The sequence below is a fragment of the Anomaloglossus baeobatrachus genome, chromosome 3 (assembly GCF_048569485.1).
Source record: "Anomaloglossus baeobatrachus isolate aAnoBae1 chromosome 3, aAnoBae1.hap1, whole genome shotgun sequence".
Lineage (NCBI taxonomy): Eukaryota > Metazoa > Chordata > Amphibia > Anura > Aromobatidae > Anomaloglossus > Anomaloglossus baeobatrachus.
The window spans coordinates 461,869,326-461,888,717 of NC_134355.1; the positions used below are offsets into that span (position 1 = coordinate 461,869,326).

General features: G+C 44.9%; 1 long non-coding RNA gene across 1 annotated transcript; it reads left to right on the forward strand.

The window, feature by feature from the left end:
* Window positions 1-5,400: 5,400 nt before the first annotated feature.
* LOC142295428 (uncharacterized) lies at window positions 5,401-13,814 on the forward strand. The gene is made up of 3 exons (XR_012751454.1): window positions 5,401-5,496; window positions 12,159-12,227; window positions 13,685-13,814. It is a non-coding gene; the product is annotated as an uncharacterized LOC142295428 (long non-coding RNA).
* The last annotated feature ends 5,578 nt before the right edge of the window (window positions 13,815-19,392 follow it).

Below are 19,392 nucleotides of genomic sequence, written 5' to 3' on the forward strand. Positions count from 1 at the left end.
GGTGGGTGTTTCCTAACCGCCTGGTCCCGCCCACTGGTGTGCCTGTCTTGCCCTGAGGGGGTGACTAGGGTTTCAGGTCGGCTGTATGTAACCTAGGTGAGGGAAGGTGTTATGTGGGGGCCTAGTGTGTGACTACCTGGTTTTGCGAGGGCGTCACACAGCTACCGCCCCTGCCTCCTGTGACCCTGCTCCACCACTGCTGCCGACCCCTTCGGTAAGACACCACCTGATTATAAGAGGGAACCCATTTTTTTCACCCTTTTTTGCTCTGAATTTGGGGTGTGTCTTATAAACTGAAGAATACAGTATATTTGGTTTAAATAGTGAAGAATAACTAATTAAAGGGAACCTTTCTAATGATACTTGAACACATCACCACATATGGTGATCCTGTCCTATAGCCTAGAGAGTTTGGAATAGGGTGTCCGTACTCATTTTGGCAGTAACAGGCTTTATAGCTAATATTTCTCCCTCCGTAATGTTACTTGGGAATAGACCTATCAAAATTGCAAAGGACACTATTAAATTACTAAAACAAATTGTCAATGTTGGCTATGGTGACAGCTTGTATGAATAAAACCATAGTCTATGAAAAATGAATAGCAATTCCTTTAGATAAGGTCACTCAATTTGAGAAAATTTGGACCCAAAGATACTGCATTGTAATGAACCTAACTTAAACTCTTATGTACGATTAGCTATCTCGTGTGTGAGACCAGATAACATTAAAGATACAATAATTACAATTATTTTGCGGTTTTGTGGTTGATCATGGTCATTCTTTTTCATTCATTCATTCATTCATTCAAACATTCTATAAAACTTGTTTCCTTCCCTGGTATTAGGCAGATTGTTGCCATATTGTGCTTATAATCCAATAAATACAGTTTGAAACATAAAGGAAACCTGTCATTAGATTTATGCTGACTGAACCACAGTCTGGCTGCACGTTACCAGATAGTAATGTCTTTCTCTGAAACGCTGCAGCATTTCAACAAAAACAACTTCAGAAAAAACAAGCAAAGTGTTCTTAGTGAGAGACAAGTCAATCATGTAGAGCAGTACATGGGGAAGACACCTGGGGACCCAATCGGACTAATCAGGTCTCTACCTTTACTTCCTGACTGTCTTTACGCATTCTTTACTAGAGAGACATACCTGACTGCATTCATTCAGCCAAGCTGGGATTCATGCTGCCCGTGGTTCAGACAGAATAAATCCTCTACAGGTTCCCGTTAAGTAAATTTTGCTAAGGACAAAATACTTAAAAACAGTACGTATGTAACATCTATGCCAGTTTCTGCTTTGCCCGCCAGGCAGCATTGCACCTTTGTTTCGGGTGATGCTTAACAGCCTCAATCCTTAATTATTGCTGGAACTTGTGGTTCTGGCCAGTCCAGAAGCTACAGGGTTAATGCTGTTGGGTTTCTATCAGCTGTCAGTGCTGGGTGGGGCTGTTACTATAGAAGAGTCAGTTTCCCACTGCCAGTCAATAGTTTTGCTATGGTTTATACCTATGTGCTCCTCTGTTTTGTTTAGATTATTCCTGCTCTTTGACCTCGGCATGATATTTGACTACCCATTTGTTTTAGGCTGTGTGCGCACTTTGAGTCGAGTTACTTGCAGTTGTAAACGAATCCTCTGGCAGAAATTGTCTCAAATTTTCTTTGGACCACAAAAACACTAAAAATATGCATGCGTTTTGACCGCGTTTTGACCGCATTTTAAGCGCGTTTTACATGCTTTTTCATTGCTTAAAGTCAGATGCGTTTTCATTACAAATACACGACTAAATAAAGTTTTAACATTCAAACACTAAGAAAAAAATATAAAAAAAGGACATAAATATCATGAATAAAATCATAAACAAAATAGCTAATTTTATTAAAATGATAACTGTGATCTTATATTTATGGCTAAAATAACGTTAAAATATTGTTTTTAATTAATTTAATTGTCGGACTATGTGTGCGTGTAAAGGGGACACATCATTACCTCAATTTAATGACAAAAACGCATGCGTTTATTTGGCCAAAAACGCATGCATTCTGCACCAAAAAAGCATGTAAAACGCTAGGATTTTGATTGTGTGTGCGTTTTGAAAGATCTCATTGACTCCAATGTTAGCTAAACGCTGCCAAAATGGCAAAAACAATTGACATGTTGCTTCTCTAAACGCAGAGATTTTGACACATTTTCTGCAACTAAAACGCTGCGTTTTTAAAAGCATTGTGCACACAAGACAGCCCTATTTCATATTGACTTTGCTTGGAAATCAAAACACATGCATTTTTGCATTAAAACGCTGCAGTTCAAAACGCTGCGGAAACGCATGAAAAAACGCAAAGTGCGCACACAGCTTTATGATTTTTTTCCTGAGTCCTGACATGATCTCCTGGATCTGACCCAGCTACCTGATTATTCTTCTTGCCAGCTTGTACAACCGAACAGAAGCTAACTCTGTGGCCCTTAAAGTTTGCTTTACACGTTGCAATTTCGCATATGATATCGTATGCGATTTGCAACGCCCCCATCGTATGTGCAGCACGTTCAGTTTGTTGAATGTGCCGCACAAACGATTAACCCCTGTCACACGTACTTACCCGTCCATACGACCTCGCTGTGGGCGGCGAACGTCCACTTCCTGGAGTGGGAGGGACGTTAGGCGTCCCATCTACGTCACTCGGCAGCCGGCCAATAGAAGCGGAGGGGCAGAGCTGAATAGGACATAAACATCCCGCCCACCTCCTTCCTTTCGCATTACTGGCTGGGAGCCGCAGGACGCAGGTAAGATCTGTTCATCGTTCCCAGGGTGTCACACACTGCGATGTGTGCTACCTCGGGTACGATGAACAATCTGACGTTCAATTCATGAGGAATGAACGACGTGCGTGCGATGAACGTTTTACCGTTCAATTGCAATCGCACGTAGCTGTTACACACTGCAATGTACCTTACGATGCCGGATGTGCGTCACTTATGACGTGACCCCGCCGAAAAATTGTAAGATACATTGCAGCGTGTAAAGCGGGCTTTACTCAGGTACTCCTGTGTAAGTCCAGGATCAATGCCAGAGCAACCCCTGGGCCCTGGTAAACGGAGTAGCTGGTGCCTAGCCTGCTCATGGTTGCCATTTTGGAGCTACCAGGTGACTACAAATATTGCGTGTGACAACTTGGGTAGGAAGAGAGGAAATAAAATGGAGACAGGTTTCTGTGATGTCGCCTTCTTGAGGAGAACTTTTGCAGCATAATAGGATAAAAACTGTCTTGCAAAGATGAGCAGATTGTCTGTAGATTCTGATTATCATTGTCTGGATCAAAAAAACAACACATTGTTGGAAGATAATTGGGTCAAGTGTGGATGATGAAAGGAAATCTTAAAACCCAAAGTCACCAAGAAACATAAGAAGAGATCTTACCGAAGTCAAGGACATATAACTAATGTGACTGAATACATTCAATGTTCTTTGAAATATACGGGAACATCATTGCAATTTCGTTAAAAAAGACTTTGTACTCCGTTGAAGATTTTTCTTCTGATAAATCTGAAAATAACAAGAAAATAAAGTTAGTAACATATTTTAGGTCTGAAATCTACCCGGGATCTCCTCTTTTTAAAGAGGGCAGAGTGATATCTAGGCGGGGGCTGGCAGGGCATCTGCCCCGGGCGCAACTGTCACCGGGGCACTGTCGGGATGCCTGATGTGGCGCTGTGAAAGTCTCCCCGGGGCCTAGTGGGAGCTGCCATTCTCTGAGCGCAGCTGTCAAGCTCACAGCCACACTCTTAGAAACTGCAGCATGCCATGTCCCACTGATCAATTGTCTTTGTATGTGTCAGACGCAAGGAAAATTAGATGCGGTAACTGCCGGTGCTGACTTCCGGGTCAGAGCGACGACTGTAGTGTGATCAGGTCAGCTGATCACACTGCTGACCCAGAAGTCAGGGCCGCAGTGCAGAGAGCGCTGATGATAAATGCTCCAGTGGAGCTGAAGACACGGAGGAGGAACAATGAGGGGGGAGGTATCTATGAACACAGAATGGGGGAACAGAGGGTAAGGTGGGGAAGGGGCAGTATCTATAAACAGTATGGGGAGAGAGGGAACTATCTGTGGTCACAGTATTGGGGGACAAAGGGTGGGAAGGGGGCAGTATCTATAGACACAATATGGGGGAGAGAGGATGGGGAGAGGGAACTATCTTTGGATACAGTATGGGGGACAGAGAGTGGGGAGGGGCAGTATCTATAGACACAGTATGGGAGAGAGAGGGTGGGGAGAAGGAACTATCTGTGGACACAGCTTTGGGGAACAGAGGGTGGGGAGGGAGCAATATCTATAAACACAGTATGGGGAGAGAGGGTGGGGAGAGGGAACTATCTGTGGACACAGTATGGGGGGACATAGGGTAGTGTGGGGAGGATGCAGTTTCTATAGAAACAGTATGGGGAGAGAGGGATGTATCTGTGGACACAGTGTGGTGGGAAGAGAGGATGAGGAGAGGAAAGTATCTTTGGACACAGTATGGTGTGAGAGAGGGTAAGGGGTGATGTATGGGGAGAGAGAGTAAGGGGTGATGTATACAGACATAGTATAGGGAGAAAGGGTGAGGGGTGATGTATACAGACATAGTATAGGAGTGAGGGTGAGGGGTGATGTATATAGACAATGTATAGGGAGTGAGGGGTGATGTATACAGACATAGTATAGGAAGTGAGGGTGAGGAGTGATGTATAGAGACATAGTATAGGGAGTGATGGTGAAGGGTGATGTATACAGACATAGTATAGGGAGTGAGGGGTGATGTATGGGGAGAGAGGGTGAGGGGTTATGTATACAGACATAGTATGTGGAGCGATTGGGGGAATGTATACGGACGTAGTATGGGGAACAAACAGAAATTTTGAGGACACAATAAAGAGTGACATGGTATGAGGAGCAAGTAGGCAGGATGGGGAGTGAGAGGGAAAGTATATGGACACAGGAGTTAGTGAGGAGACAGTAAGGGATAAAAAAAAGTGAGGGGTCACAGAATAGAGACTGGGTAGTGGATGTGGGTGGTTTGGAGAGGGGGCAGAATGGTAGGACAGTGTGAGGCCATAGCAAGGAGAGGGTGGGATGTGAGAGCACAGTATAAAGACTGGGCAGTATAGGGTGATACAGTATGGGAGGACAGTGTGAAGAGTAGGCTCAGTATGGAAAGGAGAGGGCAGTTTGTGGGGCATGTACCATAAGAGGGACATTGTGTGGGTCATATTTTGTGCAGAGAACACAGTGAGGGGCCATTATTTATTCTGGGACACAGCGTAGGGCAGATATTTTTAAATAGGAGTATTATAATCATTTTGCTATTTTTAGGGGTGTGTTGGGATGTGCTGCAGAAGAACAGAGAAGATGGAAATATGCACAGATGAGCTGTGAATGTGAAAAGTAATCATCTCGTCTGGACAAGATGAAGAATAGAAAGAAACGACTCAGACACAACATCATCTATAAGGTACCTGAATGTAAATGTTTATTTGTGATACTGACTATGTCTCATCATTAGGCCTCGGACCCACTTGCGCATTGCTTCTGATATGAGAGCAATGGGACCCCCACTGATCAGCTGTTCTTGGTGCAGGGGGCCGGAAATGCTGATTTCTGAATCTGATCCATCTTCTGATAGTGTGTGCGGCCGGGTACTGCACATCCACCTCATTGATATTAATAGGAGGCTGCTGCCACTATTAGAAGAAGGAGCAGAACCAGAACTGAGCACTTCCGGCCACCACCGGTAAGGCACCTAGAACAGGCGATTGGCGGGGGTGATCTCACTCACCTCTCCGCTACCATCGCCGCCCGACGCTGGATTTCTCAGTGTGCATGACCTTGGAATTTGGGTCATGTGCACTATGAAGCCGGGTGTACGCATCCAGGCTTCAAACTGAAGTAGTGCGCATGCCTGGAAGTCTGGTATCATGCACAATGAGCCAAAATTCAGCGTCGGCAGCGATGGTAGCGGAGAGGTGAGTGAGATCATGTTCTGACGCAGAACATTTATTAGCCAGTTAGTACACCCACAGGGGCATGCTAACATGCTAATGGGGCACACTAGCAAGGGAATCAACGCCCTTGGGACTGTCCCCGCGCTCATTAGCATACGATAAAAGATCTTTAGAAATACTTTTTCTAAAGATCTCTTTATCTATGCTACTAGATACAGGAACAGTTAGGCAGGGATTAGAAATATGCACCCAGAACTGCTCGTGGCTCTGGGTGCATATTGGACTTGACAGGTACCCTTTAAAAGGGAGGAGGAAAAGCCTCTATACATTAAAAATATTTCTCATTTCTTTTTCAGTCAAGATAATTACCATAAAAAAAGCTAAAAACATTTTCTCCAGAATGGAAACTTTTTAAAGAAATTATCCATTTTGAAAAATCCCAAATTGTTAGGCTACATTCACACATATGTGTGAAATGTCCGTAAGCTGCACGAATTTTTATTCAACCATAGACGGGCCCACATAGTTTCATGGATCTGTGACGCCCCTTCACTACTCAGGGTGTCACAGGGAATTGCACTCCTTTTTCTTATAGTGCAGAAACCACCCTCCATGGTTCTGGGATCCTAACCTTTGGTATTGCTTCTATCAGCATTCAAATCCTAGTCACCTTACACCTTAAAGGGTGTCTGTCAGGCACACCAGTGGGTAGTCTAGCTGGAATAGGGCAACCCGCCTAGCTGTTAGGCAGGCTGGTGGGAGGGACTTGGTCAGTTCAGTGTCAGCTTTCAGTGAGAGAGGAGCTGAAGTGGCAGCTCCTGGGGAGCTGGGAGAAGAGTTGAATGGTAGCCCCCAGACAGTGAGGAGCTAGGGGAGTTGTAACTCTCTGGGAGAGTTTGGCTAGGTCGCAGACGGTGGTCTGGGACTGGAGGAGTTGGAAACCCAGGCGCAGGGTATTGGAGAAAGGAGCCAGACTTAGTTTTGGAGAACGGTCGGCACCGGAATATCTAGTAACCGGACTGGTACTGAGCACGGCGGGGTAGTGGACCCTAGATCAGGGAGTAGCTTCATGCAAACTGATAATTAACCTGTGGAGGATAGTCTCTTTATGAACTTTCCCCAAGAGCTCAGAGATCGAAGGCACCAACACAACGAGGGGGATAGGGCTTTCCAACCCATGCAGCCCACTGAAATCCCAAGTGCCAGCCATCGAGAGTACAGCTCCTCTATCCAAGTAAAGGGAGCCGGTCCCCGAAAGCTCCAGGCCGAGGGGTCACTCAGAAAGACCAGCAATATCAATGGGGGCGGATTCCAGGACAAGCTCCCCCCGAGAGGCAACAGCACCCAGAGACTTGGTTTTCTTATGTGTCCCGCGAACCACGGGTGGCGTCATGGATAATAACCTCCCCTGTAAACAGCCCCCCCTTCTTATTTTCGAGTGTACGCGAGCCCCCAGGTCCAGAGACCCTCGAGCCACAGCAAACTCCAGATCCGAGCAGTCCTGACTGCTTCAGGGGCGGTACAGATCTATTCACACATCCACAAAAATCTCAGATGAAAGTGTGAGAGCCGTAAGAATCAGGGCATGTCCTATTCTCATCCAATTTTGAGGCTCAGAATAAGACAAGCTTTATGGGTCTGTTTGTTCTCAGAAAAAATGGGACAGATAAAATTCTTGAAAAGAAATTGTTCACAGTGTCCCCCCACCTCCAGCAATTAGCTGCAAACTGTGAGATAATCAAGTAATAAGTGTTTAAGATCATAACGTAGAACTCTCCCTCCCTATTAATCAAAATTCCCCTTATTAAGTGTATGAAAATGGATTTTGTTAACTAGCCAACTTTAACATTTTCTACAATTTTCAGAGTAAACACAAACTATCAATTGTCTCAATAACTCAAGGGTGCTGAAATGTTTAACTTACAACATGGATAACTTTTGGGATCCAACACTCAAGACTCTAAAAAGTGATAACTGGTATAGGTGCCATTTTGTGTCGTCTAGAGGGATTCGTTCCCCACCTACTGCTTCATGTTGTCCCATGTTAGTGTTTGGAGTCCATTCACACTAACCAATAATTGATAGCTTTCCTATGTCGGTCAATGCACAAAAATGCAATATGACTACTGCTTTTTTTAGGCCAGAATCACACTTGCTAGTGCCTCGCGTGCTTCTCGCGCGAGTCTCTCATGGTAGAACCCGGCATGGCCGCACACTATGCATACAGGAGTGTCTGAGCTGCATAGAGATACATGCAACCGACCCGCTCCTGTCAGGGGAGTGTGCGGCCAAGCCGGGTTCTACCATGAGAGACTCGTGCGAGAAACACGCGAGGCACTAGCAAGTGTGATTCTGGCCTTAGGGGTACTTTGCACGTTGCAACATCGCTACTGCGATCTCGTTGGGGTCAAATCAAAAGTGACTCACATCTGGTGCCGGTAACGACGTCGCAACGTGTAAAGCCTAGAAGCACCGATAAACAATCGCAAAAGCGTCGAAAATCGGTGATCTGTGTAGTGTCGGTCATTTCTATAATTTCGCTGAAGCGACAAGTACGATGTTGTTCCTCATTCCTGCGGCAGCACACATCACTGTGTATGAAGCCGCAGGAGCGAGGAACATCTCCTTACCTGCGTCCCGCCTGCAATGAGGAAGGAAGGAGGTGGGCGGGATGTTTATCTCCCGCTCATCTCCGCCCATCTCCGCCCCTCCGCTTCTATTGACCGCCTGCCGTGTGACATCGCTGTGACGCCGCATGACCCGCCCCATTAGGAAGGAGGCGGGTCGCCGGCCAGAGCGACGTCGCAGAGCAGGTAAGTCCGTATGAAGCTGCTGTAGTGATAATGTTCGCTACGGCAGCTATCACAAGATATCGCATCTGCGACGGGGGTGGGGGCTATCGCACTCGGCATCGCTACAATCGGCTAGCAATGTCGCAGCATGCAAAGTACCCCTAAGACTTAAGCGGGCTTTACACGCTGCGATATCGGTACCGATATCGCTAGCATGGGTACCCGCCCCCATATGTTGTGCGACACGGGCAGATCACTGCCCATGCCGCACAACATCGCCCAGACTCGTCACATGTACTTACCTGCCCGGCGACGTCGCTGTGACCAGCAAACCGCCTCCTTTCTAAGGGGGCGGTTCGTTCAGTGTCACAGCGATGTCACAGCTGCGTCACTGAACCGCCGCCCAATAGAAGCGGAGGGGCGGAGATGAGCGGGACGTCACATCCCGCCCACCTCCTTCCTTCCGCATAGCGGCCGGGAGGCAGGTAAGGAGAGCTTCCTCGTTCCTGCGGTGTCACACGGAGCGATGTGTGCTGCCGCAGGAACGAGGAACAACTTAGTTACTGCTGCAGTAACGATATTTGAGAATGGACCCCCATGTCACCGATGAGCGATTTTGCACGTTTTTGCGACGATGCAAAATTGCTCATAGGTGTCACACGCAATGGCATCGCTAATGCTGCCGGATGTGTGTCACCAATTCCGTGACCCCAACGACTTCGCATTCGCGATGTCGTAGCGTGTAAAGCCCCCTTTACAGGTATAATTGTCTAGCCTTAGCATAAAGTGAAATTTGGGGTTTCCGCAATTGCAATTTATGACATATCAATCTGATCAGAAAAAAAAGTGATCTTTGAGGATCTGAACCCCAAATTCAGTTTTCCCTTGACCTCATTTGAGAGAAGGCCATTCATGAGCAGTCAGTGCCCGTAAAACGAGAGTAAAGGCTGCTTTACGCGCTGCGACATCACTAGCGATGTCGCTAGCGATTGCACCTGCCCCCGTTGTTTGTGAATCACGGGAAATCGCTGCTCGTAGCAAACAATATCGCTAGGATGCGTCACACGTACTTACCTTCCTAGCGACATCGCTGTGGGCGGCGAACAACCTCTTTTTTTAAGGGGGCGGTTCGTGTGGAGTCACAGCGACGTCAATCAGCGGGCCACCAATAGAAGCGGAGGGGCGGAGAGCAGCCGCATTCACGTCACTCCTACCTCGTTGCTGGAGGACGCAGGAGCACTGTTGTTCGTCGTTCCTGGGGTGTCACACGTAGCGATGTGTGCTGCCTCAGGAACGACGAACAACCTGCATCCAAAATGAGCAACGATATTTGGGAAATTAATGACGTGTCAATGATCAACGATTTGGTGAGTATTTGTGATCGTTAGCGGTCGCTCATAGGTGTCACACGCAACGACATCGCTAACGAGGCCGGATGTGCGTCACGAATTCTGTGACCCTAACGATATCTCGTTAGCGATGTTGTTGCATGTAAAGCGTCCTTTAGGCCGGTTTAACACGTCTGCAAATCACAGTCTGAGTACAGATGGCACAGGTTGGCTGCAGGTCTTCTGCCTTCTGCAGCCTCATGTCTGCCTGTTGTGTTTGGGTCAGGAGACCTATGGTCAGTCCAATCTCGGACCATGATTTTCAGATTTGTGAAATCGGCCTTAGAGAAAAAGTAAATCGTAGATGTCTTATTGTGGCAAAACAGAAATATATATTTTAATTACTCAGGATAACAGTGAAGCTTAGCATTTTAAAGTAAAGTAGATACAATTATATCTCAAAATGAGAATACACAAGAGGAATGTGGTTAACAGATTTAAAAGACAGCCATTTGTTTAATGTAATCCCTTAAAATTATAGCTTTCCATCTCACCACAGAGATTTAAAATCATGTATTTATGTGAAAAAGTAAAAGCTGATTTCCATAAAACAGCGGTCACGATTTTAAACTATCAGGAAAATAGCTGTTATAGCGTGCCAATACGGCATTCATACACTGCTCTCACTGCATCCAGTAATCGCTGCCACTTTTCCTTAATGATTTATGCAAAGTACAGCAAAAAGGAATAAAATATGTTTCTGATGAAGGAAGATTTACTTTTCAAAGATAAGTGCTATTTTTCCCACTTTGACATATTGCTCTATCTTGATGTAGGTTATGTCAGTATATATCTGTATTATGTTTTCATAGTGAAATGATTTGATTTTTTAAATAAAGGCTAAATAATATTTACTTAGTAAAGTAGAAAGGAGATTTTTCAAGAAATCAAATGCTCAAAAGCTAGTTTAGTCACATTTAGGGTACGCTCACACGAGGGTATGAATCGGACTAGTGCAATGCAAGAAAATCTCGCATTGCACATTGCACTCGGGCCAATGTTATTCAGTGAGGGAAAGCAGAGGGGCATCTTTTTTCTCATCCAGATTTTGGATGAGAGAAAAGTCGTAGCATGCTGCGATTGTCAGTGAGAGCCATGTCACTTGCACCCATACAAGTCTATGGGTGTGAGAGAAACATCGGACTGCTCTGAGATGACACCAGAGTGCAGTACGATAATCAGCTGACAAAGGAAGAGATGGGGAGATTAGCCCCTTCCTCTCCTCCGCAGCTGTGATCCGATCTGTGAGCCCAGGGTCATTAGCATATAGCATCCTTGCATCAGATGCCATACCATTGAGTGAATCCAGCCTTAGTTTGGAATACAGAGCAGCAAGAAAGTCCAGGCGTTTTGCAACCTTCAAGAGAACCTGTCATGTCATTTTTCTATATTAAACTTTTCCCAATATCTAGGTATTGATGAAATGTGAATTTGAAGAGGACCGTGACTGAAACGCTACAAAGCGCCACCCCAATGACTGAAAGAGAAGGTCTGTGATGCATTCACCTTACAATAAAAAGTATTTTTTTACATACAGTAAATACTTGGAACTTTTTTTTTTAGAAAACCATGATAGTAATGCCCATTGCATCAATAACAAGACATTGGGGACTCTTAAATATAGAAAAATTACATGACAGCTTCTCTTTAAGTTAAAATCTTTGCTGCAAGATCTGAACCATCAGGTTCCGGGCTTTATAAAGACATATTATACAGTACAAATGTTTAATATTTAATTTCAATTTATATTATTTTACCTTTACATAGTTTTTCATTTATTTTCTCTATTATTTGATTTACTATACTGTATATTTTCAATAACTTTCCATTAGTTTACAATTCACAGTAATCAAATTGTATCCATTCTTCTAAAATTATTGTTAGACATAAATGTTTAAAAAGTGTCACGTTCTGCAGTCAAGATTTGTTTTATGGGCTTTAGCTTGTATTTTAAAGAAATGTAGTCACCTTGTCATTTGTCACCAACTGTAGGTGACATGGATGGCCAAAAAGAGCACACTGACATGGAAAAGAAATGATGAGCCCTGACATAATGAGTTGGTGAGTGTGACAGCCGTGTAAGACGTAAAGTGGACCAGTCAACCCTCCTGACATGTCTATTTCAGTAAACACCTGTGACTTTGCCATTTATTTTATAGAAATTTGGTAACAGAATATATGTATTATAGAAAAGTTGATGTCACCTTGTTTCATAACCCTCTGTATGTGACATACACAGCCATAAAGAGCACCCTGACACAGAAAACACTGATGAGGCCTGACTTAATTAGTTGGTCAGTGTAATATCCATGTAAAACTTAAAGTGGACCAATCAGCTCTCCTGTCTTGTCTATTTTAGTAATCACCTGCATTACCCATGAAATACCAATTAAGGAGCACTTAATCGTATTCTGTATTATACTGTTCTTCTCTTTTATGTCCTAGAAATATATTAATAAATATGCAGTGTCACGATGTGACTTGTTGGAAAATGAGGAATAGGAACCCCTATGCTGTCTCTCATGCTAGGAGGCCCTTTGCTATCCTTAACCTCAGGGATACTCTGGATGGTGGAGATTCCTGAGTCCCCTTCCTGGCCCTGTTCCTGACCAGACTTAATCTGATTTTCCCCTCCCCATCCCACCAGGAAAGGATGGGGCAAGAGTGCGATGTTACACTCAGATGAAGACAGACAAGGGATAACCAAAAATCTGACAAAGATTCAGGAGGAAAACAATAGCAGGAAGAAAACTACAAAAGACAAAAGGGGTAGACTGCACAACCATACAAAGCAACAAGAACTACTAGCACCAGAAAATCTGGGACGCCACACAAGACCAAATAAGTTAAACTATAGCTGGCATAGAAGGAATGACCAATCCAATAAATATATGCGGGGAGTAGATGTGATGGGCTCCCTCACAACAGGTAATCAAAAAGAGCATACAAGCAGTCTAGCAGAGATTAACTCTTGCTAGCCTGCCTATGAATCAGCACACAGCAGGTTAACGCCTTTGATGCTCCCAGACACAAGAGAATCGCTCAGGCGGAATGTCAGACTCAGCAATCTGAACACGACCTGACGCTACCATGATAGACTGGCAATGCTATCAGTGATTTGGCATTATAAGATTGTGTAGGAACACTCCCTTCCTCCTCCCAATGGTAATACCCACTTATCAATTTATTAATACATTTCTAGTTGAAATAACAGACAAAATTGCACAAATAGTTCTAAGAAAAGATTCTCCAGAATTGTTATGTCATGACTCTGACGAATGCAATTATTTACTATAACAGATGAGTCTGAAAAGCAGCATTGTTATCCTCCATGGGCTGTTTTGTAACTATTTAATGGCATATATTAGGCCATAATACCAGGCACAGTACATGGAAAGCCGTTTATTCTGGAATTATATATGTATGGATTTATTTTGTCCTACTCTTAGGCATAATATAATAACCTAGATTTAATAATGATACAAACTAATGGCTTTTTTCTCCTTTCTTATTAACAGTGAATTTTACCTATAAAATGGAACCCTTATTATTCTGAAGAAACATCCAATACGCCCTGCATAAGGAAATAAAAGCCTCTGTTTTATTACAACTTTATTAAAAAGAATGCGCAATAAATCCTTGTAATGAGATCTGAGAGGGCGAATCTTTAGAAAAAAAACATGATTGGAAATAAATTAATATGGATGGATGAGGATAAAATATTTGCATTTCCTATTTCCTTGAATACTATGTAGAATTATTGTGATTAAAAATAGCAACATAACTTCATGGTTAGTTGCAGAAAAGAAACTGTAATATTGTTAAGTGTTTATTATTTACTATCTCGTCCTACAAACTATTTAAGCATAAATAAATCTCTTATTTAGAATGTTATTTAAAAGAACAATTTACAGAACAAAAATAAATGTTGAATCAATTATGTATCTAGCATTCATTAAACAGAAGGAAAAAAATAAAATTCATCCCATATATCTATTACATAAACATTGATGATTAAAGGGAACCTGTCACCAGTTTTTTGGCCTATAAGCTGCGGCCACCACCAGTGGGCTCTTATATACAGCATTCTAACATGCTATATATAAGAGCCCAGGCCGCTGTGTACAACATAAAAAATACTTTATAATACTCACTTAAACCGGTCACTGCAGTGGATGTGACTTAAATAGGCGCCTCCTGTTTCGGCCATCTTCGCCGACCTTCAGAAACCTGTGTGCATGACGCGTCTACGTCATACACACTCACCGGTCCTGCGCAGGCGCACTACAATACTTTGATCAGAAACCTTAGAATTAGAATCACCAGATCCATGTTATTATATTACGTTTTCTTTTTTTGCTTTTTTTACTATGGTTCCCAACATCAGTATATCTACCTACAATTGACTCATAGTTATATATGAACAAATTATATATATATATGTATATATATATATATATATATATATATATATATATATATATATATATATATATATATATATATATATATATATTAATTAGTCTCCAAGTGGAAAACAACTCACAGGGCAGTGTGACCTAGGTTACATACATAGCAGTTACATTGGACCAAATATACATCTCAATACATATAGTGAAACCAAAAATAAATAATATAACATCAGAAGAGCAATCAATTCATGTATATGCAATATTATATTGAGCAAATAAGTATACATATAGATAAAGTGCTTAGTTATAGTGCTTCAATCCTGGCCTCACATACTGCCATATTGCACTTTGTCATATTGCACACATCCCCAATATTGTACAGCAATTATTATCATAGGTAATCTATATGTGTGCAAATACAAACATATATATATATATATACTGTATATATATATATATATATATATATATATATGTATATATTGCACATAAATTAGTCCAATTGCAAACCTGATGTGAAAATCCTGAAATAATTCCAAAAGTTCCACTATTGTAGACAAGGTGGCTAGATGGAAGCAGATCAAGTGGGCAAATATGACGTTCAGTAAATATAAACGGCCACAAACAGCCTAACCATTGCCACACTTAACCCGCTGTCCCTTGAGCACTATGGGGAATCTCACCTCTCAAATTAGCCACCTGATATTGCCATGCCCTGGTTCCTTGTCACACCGCCCTGCACCCCTATGTGTATCCATAAAAAATATAAAAAATAATTTTTCTACTAAGAAAATAAATGTATATATTCAATCCACTTGGAGACTGATTTATATATATATATATATATATATATATATATATATATATATATATTATTATTATTATTATTTATTATTATAGCGCCATTTATTCCATGGCGCTTTACAAGTGAAAGAGGGTATACGTACAACAATCATTAACAGTACAAGACAGACTGGTATAGGAGGAGAGAGGACCCTGCCCGCGAGGGCTCACAGTCTACAGGGAATGGGTGATGGTACAATAGGTGAGGACAGAGCTGGTTGCGCAGTGGTCTACTGGGCTGAGGGCTATTGTAGGTTGTAGGCTTGTTGGAAGAGGTGGGTCTTGAGGTTCCTCTTGAAGCTTTCCACGGTAGGGGAGAGTCTGATGTGCTGAGGTAGAGCGTTCCAGAGTATGGGGGATGCACGGGAGAAATCTTGTACACGATTGTGGGAAGAGGAAATAAGAGAGGAGCAGAGAAGGAGATCTTGTGAGGATCTAAGGTTGCGTGCAGGGAGGTACTGGGAGACTAGGTCACAGATGTAGGGAGGAGACAGGTTGTGCATGGCTTTGTATGTCATGGTTAATGTTTTGAACTGGAGTCGTTGGGCGATGGGAAGCCAGTGAAGGGATTGGCAGAGTGGCGAGGCTGGGGAGTAGCGAGGGGAGAGGTGGATTAAGCGGGCTGCAGAGTTTAGGATAGATTGGAGGGGTGCAAGAGTGTTGGAAGGGAGGCCAGAGAGCAGGAGGTTGCAGTAGTCAAGGCGGGAGATGATGAGGGCATGCACTAATGTTTTTGAAGATTCTTGGTTAAGAAAAGCACGGATCCGGGAGATATTTTTGAGTTGTAATCGGCATGAGTTGAAGAGGGCTTGGATGTGTGGCTTGAAGGATAGAGCAGAGTCGAGGGTTACTCCAAGGCAACGAGCTTGTGAGACTGGGGTGAGTGAGCAACCATCAAGTTTGATGGAAAGGCTTGTTGGAGGAGGTGAGTGAGGAGGAGGAAAGACAATAAACTCTGTTTTGTCCATGTTAAGTTTTAGGAATCGTGCAGAGAAGAAGGATGAAATAGCAGACAAACATTGTGGTATTTTGGTTAGTAGAGAGGTAATGTCAGGTCCAGAGAGGTAGATCTGTGTGTCATCGGCATAGAGATGATACTGGAAGCCGTGGGACTCTATGAGCTGTCCCAAGCCGAAGGTATAGATGGAGAACAGTAGGGGTCCAAGAACTGAGCCTTGAGGGACACCGACAGATAGGGGGCGAGCTGAGGAAGTGGTGTGAGAATGGGAGACGCTGAAAGTTCGGTCGGTTAGGTATGAGGAGATCCAAGATAGGGCCAAGTCTGTGATGCCCAGAGATGAGAGAATCTGTAGTAGGAGGGAATGGTCTACTGTGTCGAAGGCAGAGGACAGGTCCAGGAGGAGGAGGATAGAGTAGTGTCGCTTGGCTTTGGCGGTTAGTAGATCATTGGTGACCTTGGTTAGGGCAGTTTCGGTAGAATGATGTGGTCGGAAGCCAGATTGAAGCCGGTCAAAGAGGGAGCAGGAGGAGAGGTATGAGGACAATTCAAGATGGACATGCTGTTCCAGTAGTTTTGAGGCATAGGGGAGAAGGGATATGGGGCGATAGTTTGACACAGAGGATGGGTCAAGGGAGGGCTTTTTGAGGATGGGTGTAATAGAGGCATGTTTAAAGCATGAAGGGAATACACCACTTGCTAGTGATAGGTTGAAGAGATGGGTTAGGGCTGGGATGAGGACTGCGGTGATGTTGGGGATGAGGTGCGATGGGAGCGGGTCAAGTGCACAGGTGGTTAGATGTGATCTTGAGAGTAGAGTGGAGAGATTGTTTTCTGTCATGGTGGAGAAGCTGGATTTGGAGGAAGAGGGATGAGTAGCTATGATGAGGGGCTGTGGTGATTGTGGGCCAAAGCTTGCTCTGATGTTGTCAATCTTCCGCTTGAAGAAAGAGGCAAAGTCTTCAGCTGAGATGAGAGGAGAGGGAGGTATTTTTTCATATATAACTATGAGTCAATTGTAGGTAGGAATACTTTGATCTGCCCTGCTCAGGGCAGATCAGAGTGCGCCTGCTCAGGACCTGAATGCCAGCGAGTGTGTATGACGTTGGACGCGTCATGCACCGCGGCTTCAGAAGTACAACAGAGGCGGCGACAAAGATGGCCAAAAGAGGCAATGCCGGCAGTCTGCCCGGCCGCAATGGAGGCAGCACCCGCTGCTCCCAGATACCTTGTCCCGGCTGAAGACCAGCGGCAAGGTGCTTGCGGAAGGGAGGTGCAGGCTGTTGAGCATGGGGTCCCACGGTAGTGTGTGAGGCCGGTTGTAGCCGGCGTCGAGGATTCCCCAGGAAGTCTGGCTCCTTAGCGGGAAGGAAAGCACAGAAACCGTGTCCCAGGCTGGGAGCGGCAGCAACAGCAGCTGCGCAGGGAGATCGCTGCCCGAGTAAAGGGTAAAGCGGATGTGCATACCCGCATTTATATGGAGAAAGATCACCTGCAGCAAGCTACCATCGGGGTCCAGAGCGGTGTACCATGTGGAGGTGGTACTGGAGACACGTGGTGGAGAATGGAGTAAAGGTAGCAGTTCCCGGCTACCCACAAGTTCATTCCCCGTTGGGACTGTCTAATGTCCTGTTTCTGCAGTTAAAAAGTTAAAAAAAAAAAAGATAATGGCTGAGAACTTGCAGGCCAACCCATAAACTATTGGGCTTTGTAAATAGTCCCTGACCGACCTTTTCACCAAACTGCAGTCTCTGGAGAGGCTGGTTGGGGGATGGGCCTGTGGTAGAGTCGGCCGAGGCCCAGTCACCAGCAAACCCGGTGACTACCCTCCAGGTCAGAGGTTCCCTGGATGTGGGGCCCTTGAAAAAGGACTGCCGGGTAAGGAACATTTTACCCGGCCCGTTTGGGCAACACCCGGACCTACCCTGGACTTGGGCAAGGGGTGACAACCTGTGTTTTAGTGGTGGCACCAGGGCTAGGTTGTTTTGGGTGGGTGAAGTGAAAAGGACCCGGTCTGTCCCGTCCCAGTTATGTATGTGCAACGTTTAGGCAACATGCCTCCCGTAAGGGAAGAAAACAAAAATATTCTTAAAATGTAAATGTTATTATATTTGTAAAGTGTTTTACCCGTTTTATCTCTTTGCAGTAAAAATAAACCGGTGGTGGTCAGACAGCCCGCGGACGGTCTGTGTTTAACCAAGGGGGAGTGGAGGTCAGGCCTGTGTGTCAGGCCTGAAGCTGACTAACAGGTACCAGGGTAGGAGCCCTGGTGCCACTGGTTAGGAGGCAGACGGTGGTCTCCGTCAGCAGGAGATGGGAAGACGGCTTGGTAGAACCGAGGTGGACTGGGCCAGGGTTGGAGCCCACCGGTACCGACACGGGAAACCGACCCGGACACCGTAGCACACAGGGGGGTACTCAGACCCTGACGCCAGGAACCAGAAACAAGTGGAACTGGTTAATTAACCAATTGAGGCCACCAGGACTAGAGGTTCTGTCCCACCCAAAGTCCCTCATAGAAGACAACAGCCCACCGATTAGGGATATGAGGTCACCGCCAAGGCCCATAGATCCCACGGGCCAGTGTCTGCGGGCACGGCTCCTTAGGCCACATCCAGCCGGGAGCAGACTCCTGAGTTTTATACCAGGAAAGTCCACCTTACACAACAGTGCAGGAAAAGGATAGAGACCACCAGCCGGGTGGGGGACCAGAACGCAACCGGCTGCGGCACCGGCCACCACCACCTTGGTTTACCATAGACTTGTGTGTTTTACTAACAGTGAGTACATGAGCACCCCCTGCGGTCGTCATCCCCCCTTGCACCAGAGCCATCGGGTCCCGGGGCCACCATCCCTGCCCACGGAGGGGTTAACAACTCGCTGCACAACATCTCCCCCGGGTGCCCCATAACAGCAGCGGTGGTGTCCCACCTCACCACACACAGTGGGTGGCATCACGAACTTACTATGGCCTAGCCCGTACATCTACGTCCCCCCATTTATTCGGCATGTT